The sequence below is a fragment of the Anneissia japonica genome, unplaced genomic scaffold (genome assembly GCF_011630105.1).
Source record: "Anneissia japonica isolate Jap-2015-1 unplaced genomic scaffold, ASM1163010v1 scaffold573_len2283161_cov171, whole genome shotgun sequence".
Classification (NCBI taxonomy): Eukaryota; Metazoa; Echinodermata; class Crinoidea; order Comatulida; family Comatulidae; genus Anneissia; species Anneissia japonica.
In genome coordinates this window covers 92,453-100,161 of record NW_022719802.1, presented here as the reverse complement: position 1 = coordinate 100,161, position 7,709 = coordinate 92,453, and the positions used below count along the sequence as shown (strand labels likewise).

The window sequence follows — 7,709 nt, the reverse complement described above, 5'->3', positions numbered from 1 at the left end:
GGGGCTGGACCCCCTGTAGCACCTAGCCGGCTGCCCCCCCCCTCCAACAGCCGAATAAGGCTCTCTTTGCTCGCCTAGCTCCCCCGCCCGTCGGGGCCTTTAGCCCCCTCCCCTACTGTCGGGAAGATCCTAGCGCCATCACTGAATCACACCAAATATATTTTATTAAACAGTAGGCCTACCCTACGGATATAATAGGTAAATAAGGTCAAAGGTCAGAAATAGTATTTCCTGTTATTTAAAAAAAAAATGTTTTATTAAAGCAAGTAGAAATATCTATGGTCTGAAAAACCAAAATCAAGCCAGCATGGCCAATAGATACTATTAACAAATTGAGATCAATCTCCCAGATCTAGATATCTCTACTTTAGCTAAAATTGCTGAGAAAAGAATGTCAGAGTTTGTGGTTTATACAATTAACCCTTTTATTGATCAACATCAATATAGAAATCAAAAAGGAATGTCCACGACTCACTGCCTGAGAGATGTCTATAACTTTTTAATATCAAATTGTGAGAAAGAGTCAATATTGCACCCTTTTTTCCAAACTTTCGATTTGATTCATTTTGGATTTTATCTAATTCGTTTTTCTCCTTTTATAGGAAAAATACTAAAATTCGGCATTTTGCTGCAAATATATTTTATTACGAAAGAACTTTTTTTAAATAAAGATAACAATGTATATCTGAGTTCAAAGTTGAGAAATAAACTAGCCAGTCATTTTAAGTGAAAATGTTTTATTGGAGTGAATAGAATGCTATGAACAGTTTGAAACAAAAATCAAGTTAGTATGACCAGGGAAAAGTGTAATTTCTCTGTTCTCTGGTATGACCAATAGTTATGGAGATATGAATGATGTAAGTATCTGAGGTCAAATGTTAGAAATGGAATTTTCGGTCATTTATGAAGAATTAATGTTTTATTAAAGCAAATATTAATCATTAGAGTCAATATTAATGGTAGTGTTTGGCCAGATATAGAGTACAACAGACTGTCGTGTCGTCAAAACACCAGGTGGTGCACTTTGTGCAACCAGACGTTGGTTACCGTTCATTACGCCTAAATGAATTCATAATCCTAATGGTAGAATAGGCTTTCTGGAATAGGCATTTTAAAACCTAACAAAATGACTAAAAACACAAAAGCTCGCATTTTATTAGTTATCGAACACACATTTATTCATCAATTAAAATTTACAAAGAAAAACTAAGATACAACATCTTAATAATTACATTAGAAATTGGGATCAAAAGTGGAGAAATGGCGTCCGGTTGAACACATTTTGTGTCGCCGATAGCAACGGAGTAGTATGACGTAACATGGTAGTACTCTATGACACCTTTATGGTTTATAGATTGCCATTTCCGGGGTGGCGGCAGTATTTGCCCGACGGGGTGGGGGCAAGGTCCCCTACGAAGGGGACGATGCCCCGACGAGGGGTCAGATTTCCCCGACGAAAGCGAAGTGGGCGTGGTCGAGCTTCGATTAAATGTTTCGAAAGTGGTCCTATCCAATCCAATCCAATCAGAACATTTGTAAAGAGCCTTTCTTTGCAGATACTAAGCGCTGCACCCCACATATTTAGGCACCTCACAAACCACAAGCAGCCGTGATCATTGCCTAACCCAAGCACAGAAGAAGTAAACAAATCAAAAGAAGCAGTGGCAAAGTTTGGAATCATGAATAAATAATGCAACAATAAATAAGAAAAAAAGGGATAATTAGTTAAAGAGGTTAGTCTTTAAGTTAGACCTAAAGACAGCCACAGATGATAAAGATCGAATGTGCACTGGAAGGTTATTCCAGATGAGTGGCGCCTCGCACGAAAAAGATTTGTTACCAATACGCTTGTTAAAGATAGGTTGATGGAAATTAACATTCAAAGCTGATCTGGTACGAATTTGCTTTTTACGTACAAGTAAAAAGTCAGAGATATATTGTGGGCATAGGCCAGACAGCGATTTGAAAGCAAGAACCATTAATTTGAAATAAACCCTTTGCTTAAAAGTCAGCCAGTGAAGTTCACGAAGAAGATGTGAAGTGTGAGTAAGAGAGGATCGGATGTTAAAAATAAGACGTGCAGCAGAATTCTGCAACTTCTCTAATTTCAGAAAATCTGTTACAATCAACTCAGAGTACAATGAATTGCAGTAATCAATTCTAGATAAAACAAGTGCACGAAATTTCTAGGGGCGAAGCTCCCGAAAACTTTGACAATTGAGGCATGTTGTGGCGAAATGGTTAAGTTGTTGCACAGTCCAGTATTGAGTAAATGAGCTATAAAATATGGGAACTCAAAAAATTGCCTAAAAATCCAATTTTTTTTTTTTTTACTAAAGATCAATAGTTAAATGTCTTATTAATCATGTCCCAAAGTATTAGTTCGGGAAATGGTTAACAGATTGTTTATTTAACTTTATTTTTCATAGTTATTCTATTAAACAATGTATGCTCAAATAACTTTGAAAGGCAATTACTTGTTTACGTTGACTCTAAGAGTACTCTACTTTCACTTTCCAATAACTTAGGCTTGAAATGTCCAATTTAAATGAATGACCCCTCATTTCAAAGATCACATACTAAGGTATCTGAAAACACCAATAACTTGAATTTCAATTTTTGCTACAACTTAGCCATTTTGACACAACATGCCTCAATTTAGGGGTTTCAAAGGCTTTATTTAATCGATCTTATACTGTACTGATATGTAGAAAATACATATAACTCATTTATGTTCCCCGACGAATTGTACTTTTACTCCTCGACGGGGGGGGGGGAGCTCTCGCCGACGAGGGACCCTGGCCCCCGCCGCCCCCCCCCCGCTTGCGCAACCCCTGGGCCATTTTGAAATTCAAGATGTTTGCCATCTGCCACCATTTCAAAAAAGGTGAAATTTCAAAAGGACCTTGAATATTTAATACCTTACAACACTTTACCAAAACGGGTTGTTGGATTATGGATTATGGAGAGGAAGCCAATTAATCTACAGATCCGGATTAACTATTGCACGCGATTAGGCCTACGTGGTTTTAACATTCCCATCCGCTATTTTATGGATGTTGACATCTGGTATCAAGATTATAAATTTATAAATTCCATGTAGCAAGGCATGTCGACCTAATAAATTATATTATTACGATTTTTAGTTTTTTGACCCCAATTCCCCTTATGTGACATTTGACTCCAAGTAGTGAATAACACATAAATGGGAGGTGGCACTGGTCCTGCTGACTAGGTTTTAATAAAATCGGTCCAGTAGTTTGCTACTAGGAGCCTTTTAAAATGTTGCCAAAAAGTAGGAAAGAATTAACCTGCTCAGAAACAGAACCCAGTCAGCATGCTGACTGGGTAATATGTAAACAAGAAATATTTCCTATAAAAATACGCCGCAACTTATTATTATTATTATTATTATTATTATTATTATTATTATTATTATTATTAATTTTTTTATTTGGTCCTTAGAGACCTTGTTTATTTGCGCCTTATAAATTGACCTATTAATATTATTATGAAATATAGATTTTTTTTCTAACCCTTTTTGAGTTGAGCAACCAAACTACTGGGGGTCTGCCCCAACCCCCCCCCCCAACTTTTTTTTGTGTCTGTCCCCAGCACCAGTGACAAACATTTTACAAACGCTGAAATGTCATTATTATTAGTATTATTATTATTATTATTATTTATTATTATTATTATTATTTTTTATTTGGTGCTTAGAGACCTTGTTTATTTGCGCCTTATAAATTGACCTATCAATATTATTATGAAATATAGATTTTTTTTCTAACCCTTTTTGAGTTGAGCAACCAAATGTTGATTTACGTTTGTATACAGGCGTCTGTAAAGTTTCCTTGAAATCCACCCTCTAGCATGAAGAAAAAAGAATGGGATCGCCCGCCTTCGTGAATTCGGTATTTAGGCATATGGGGTGGGGGGTGGCACTCTTTATGGAGCGACGCTCTATTTCTCTTTATGCTAACCATGAAGATGTACAGTCAGTGTTACTGATTGGCCTGCAATAAACCTTTCAAACTAGCCAGAGATTGGCCATAAATCGTTTTACTTTGCCGCACCACACTTTAGAATTCACTCCCTGCACACATTATTAAACTGTTCTTCTGTTGCTTCTTTTGAAAAATTACTTAAAACTCAATACTTAATTACTTAATTAAGTCATTTTTTAAAATAAAGTTCTCTGAAGGTTAACTACAGAGTTACAGTACACTGTAGTTAATGTGTTAGGTTGTATAAACTGTATTGAATAAAAAAATCTTTCGCTTGACATTAGGAATTTGTCATTTGTGAAAAAATTATAAGCTATGTCAAGTGTTATATTGAGCAGTGGCGAATTCAAGTCAGAACTGGCACCAACCTCCTAATTTTTTTTCAAAATTATTTAAAAAAAAAAATGGAGAAAACATACAAAATTGTATTCAACCTAGAGATGCCATAATCATAATGTTTTCTTACCTCAGGTGGGCGGGCATTCCATTTGAACAAGACCCTCTCTGGGTAACCTGTACTTCGACTTCCTGCACCCGCTGGAGTATCATTTCCTGCTACTATATGGTAATTTTTATCCATCTGGGGAAAAGTGAAGGTTTCGTCGGGATTACCTATTTGAAGGATACCCCTCATGATAAATAATTCATTGAGATCGTGGAAGCAATCTCGACTTCGACTTTGTTCGGAAATAAGTGGCGGATTCAGGGGGGTGGGGCTAAGTTGTTCAAATATTTTTTAATGGAGATATAAAGAAAACTATATGGAAATTTTAAGTCATCTAGAGGTGCCCTAATCACAAATTTTCTTACGTCAGCCCCACCATGGTTGGGGCTATCCTCCATCTATAAGTATTCTTTCACTGGGCCCCCTCTATATCGAATTCCTGGATCCGCCACTGGAAATGACAACAATGGCATATTACAGTACAGTAGCTTGATGCATATAAAATAACTACTAAAAATCATCAAACTTCGTCAAATATCCGTAGCTTCCAGGGGGATTCCCATCCTCCCCACCCTAGATGCTCACTTCGCATACTGGACCTCATGAAATCGTACCTTATATAACGTAGTGGCGAATGTGGAAAAGAAAAACGCATTTAAAGATTTTTTAAAATAGTAATTTTTATTAGCATACCTTCTTTTTTATGAAATCTTAGGCCAAGGGACTTGGGCCATCTTGGGATCCCTGGGGGTGCAGGGGCAGAACTCTGGTGAGGGTGTGGGGAAAGGCTCTCCGAAGCTCCGATAAATTTGCATTTTGAGTGGATTTCCTGACGATATAAATCGAAACGGTACTGGGTTTGGTCCAGGGGTTGCGCTAAAGGGTAAATATTATGTCCACATTTTAATTATTGTTTTACTTAGTTAATGTATATTATATATAATTTGAAATGTATTTTTATATTTATATTATAAAACATTTTTAAAATAAGAATACTATGTTTACGTCTTAAATAGAACTGTTTATTGGTTGTATATAGACTATAACATAATATGAATGTTTTATATATAAAACATCTTAAATGTACAACAAATGATCATATAGTATATTTATTGGTCGGGTTTGAGGCATAATGATAAGGTAAATATACTGTTAGTGTTAAACATGTTTTAATAAAGGATACAGTCAGAAAGAATAAAAGCAAAAAGATCGGGAGCGGCTCAGAATTGTACCGAAAATTATATAATAATGATAATGGCTCATTATTGTATTTTACGAGTAAATAACAATTAATACGGAAACAAATCGTTTCATGTTAAATCCTCTGTATTCAAAAATAAAAATAACAGTAACAATAATGATTAAAATGATTCATAATGATTTATGGAAATCAATTAATTTATGTACAAAAGATTCGTTTAAGTTTCTTATTACAAATAATTTAATAGTATAGGTAATGTCTTAACGTATGACCTGTACGAAGCATGTTCTCCTCCTGTAGACCAAACTTGACCAAACTCAGTACCGATTCGATTTAAATCGTACGGAAAATCCACTCATGAAGATATACGCTTATTATTTATGCTTGCACGCACTGCTGTTTAAGGAGAAAGCCACGTGAGATATACGTAGTGCGTGAAAAATGATACATTCGCCGGTTTGCAGTAAACAAATCGATTGATATAGTGATATTCGTCAGTTTGCTAATTAATATTCTTCCTTAATTACTTATCTAATTGACTCAATTTTTTCAGAGATTCTACACAGTAAGACAACTTAAATTCACAAATAAAAAAAAAATCGATTTTTCCACATTCGCCACTACGTTATATAGGGGATGATAAGATTATGTTTAATCTTTTCCTCGTCGGTGCTTGCATAAAAAAGTGATTTGGATCTAACATGATGATATTGATAACCATCGAAATTCTCTGTACAATTATGCGCTAAACATTTACAGAGTGGACTTCCTTATGTTGTGGTCATATTACACTGTAAAATTATTATTAAAGAAGTCCATTCAACAAACAACATCAAACATATAGGCCTACATATCAAAGTCATTAGGTTAAAGTTCTCATGCATGCATAAAACGTAATTTCCTAAAATTTGGATATCTGAGATTGACAGACAAAATTCTCTATACTATATATAATAATTTAACGAGTGGACTTTCTTGATTTAAGGAAATATATATGCTTATGTATATTGAGATACGCAAAGTTTAGTAGGTTAGAAGTTTAAAGGAGAGGACTTCCTTAACTATCATTAAAAACCATTCAACATAAAACATATCAAAATTATTAAGTTAAACTTTCTACTTCGGTGCATGAATATAACATAATTTTAGGATATAGGCCTATGAGATTTACATAACATTTGAGAATGTACTGAATATAATGTTGAATATTTTACATTTTAATCAGCGATCTATCAGAAATACAGGGATTGGTTATACTGTAAAGCCTTCAGAACAACCCCTGCAATACTAAAACTGGGATCCAACAGGCAGTGAATATTCCATTTTGATTTAGTGTAGATGTTTTCGCGCCGCACCTTTAGGCTGTAAAGATCAAGAGAAAATAGTCATTGAGAAACTGTAAGTAGCGGTAACTTTTACTACGAAGAAATGGAAATTCCGAACTAAGCAATGCGCATGCCCAGTTACCAAAATAACGTCGGTGAATTATTCAAAAAAAAAAACCACTATGAGCATGCGTTTGGAAGTAAGTGACGTTATCAAGCCATGTCGAGCATGCGCAGTTACCAAAAAGATGTCTCAGTAACCAAAAGCGGCTGTTAAGACGTCTTTTTTAAAGAACCAAATAGCGGCTGTGAAGAGGGTATGAAATAGAAACGGGAAAACTATATATAGATGGAATATAATGAGAACTCGAGCGGGTCGTAAACCTCTATTTTGGCTATCTTTACAGCCAGTTCATCAGTGTTCGTCAGTGGGAATTGTAATTAAATTATCGCAAAAAATGTATATTAGGCTCTATCATCGTACCTACGTACGTAGACCTATGCATTGACAATGCCATAAAAAATAACCATAGAAACTGATGACACAATCTAGGGACTAGGCCTACTACTACTACTACTACTACTACTACTACTACTACTACTACTACTACTACCACTACTACTACTAGCCAAGTAGTAGAGCCAGGGTATTCCACATTTAATGTCGAAAAATACGTGCCTTACGCTGAAGAGGGTTAGGATTAGGCTAGCTATTATCGAGATATCATAGT

At 35.3% G+C, this 7,709-nt stretch overlaps 1 long non-coding RNA gene across 1 annotated transcript in view; it reads right to left on the bottom strand.

Moving 5' to 3' along the window:
* The window catches only part of LOC117111062, a 10,754-nt gene extending 3,741 nt beyond the window's left edge, over positions 1 to 7,013 (bottom strand). Inside the window, exons 1-2 of the long non-coding RNA XR_004445803.1 lie at positions 6,868 to 7,013; positions 4,474 to 4,587 (exon numbers count right to left, since the gene is read on the bottom strand). This is a non-coding gene — a long non-coding RNA (uncharacterized LOC117111062). The remainder of the gene's footprint in view (positions 1 to 4,473; positions 4,588 to 6,867) is intronic.
* Between the last annotated feature and the right edge of the window lie 696 nt (positions 7,014 to 7,709).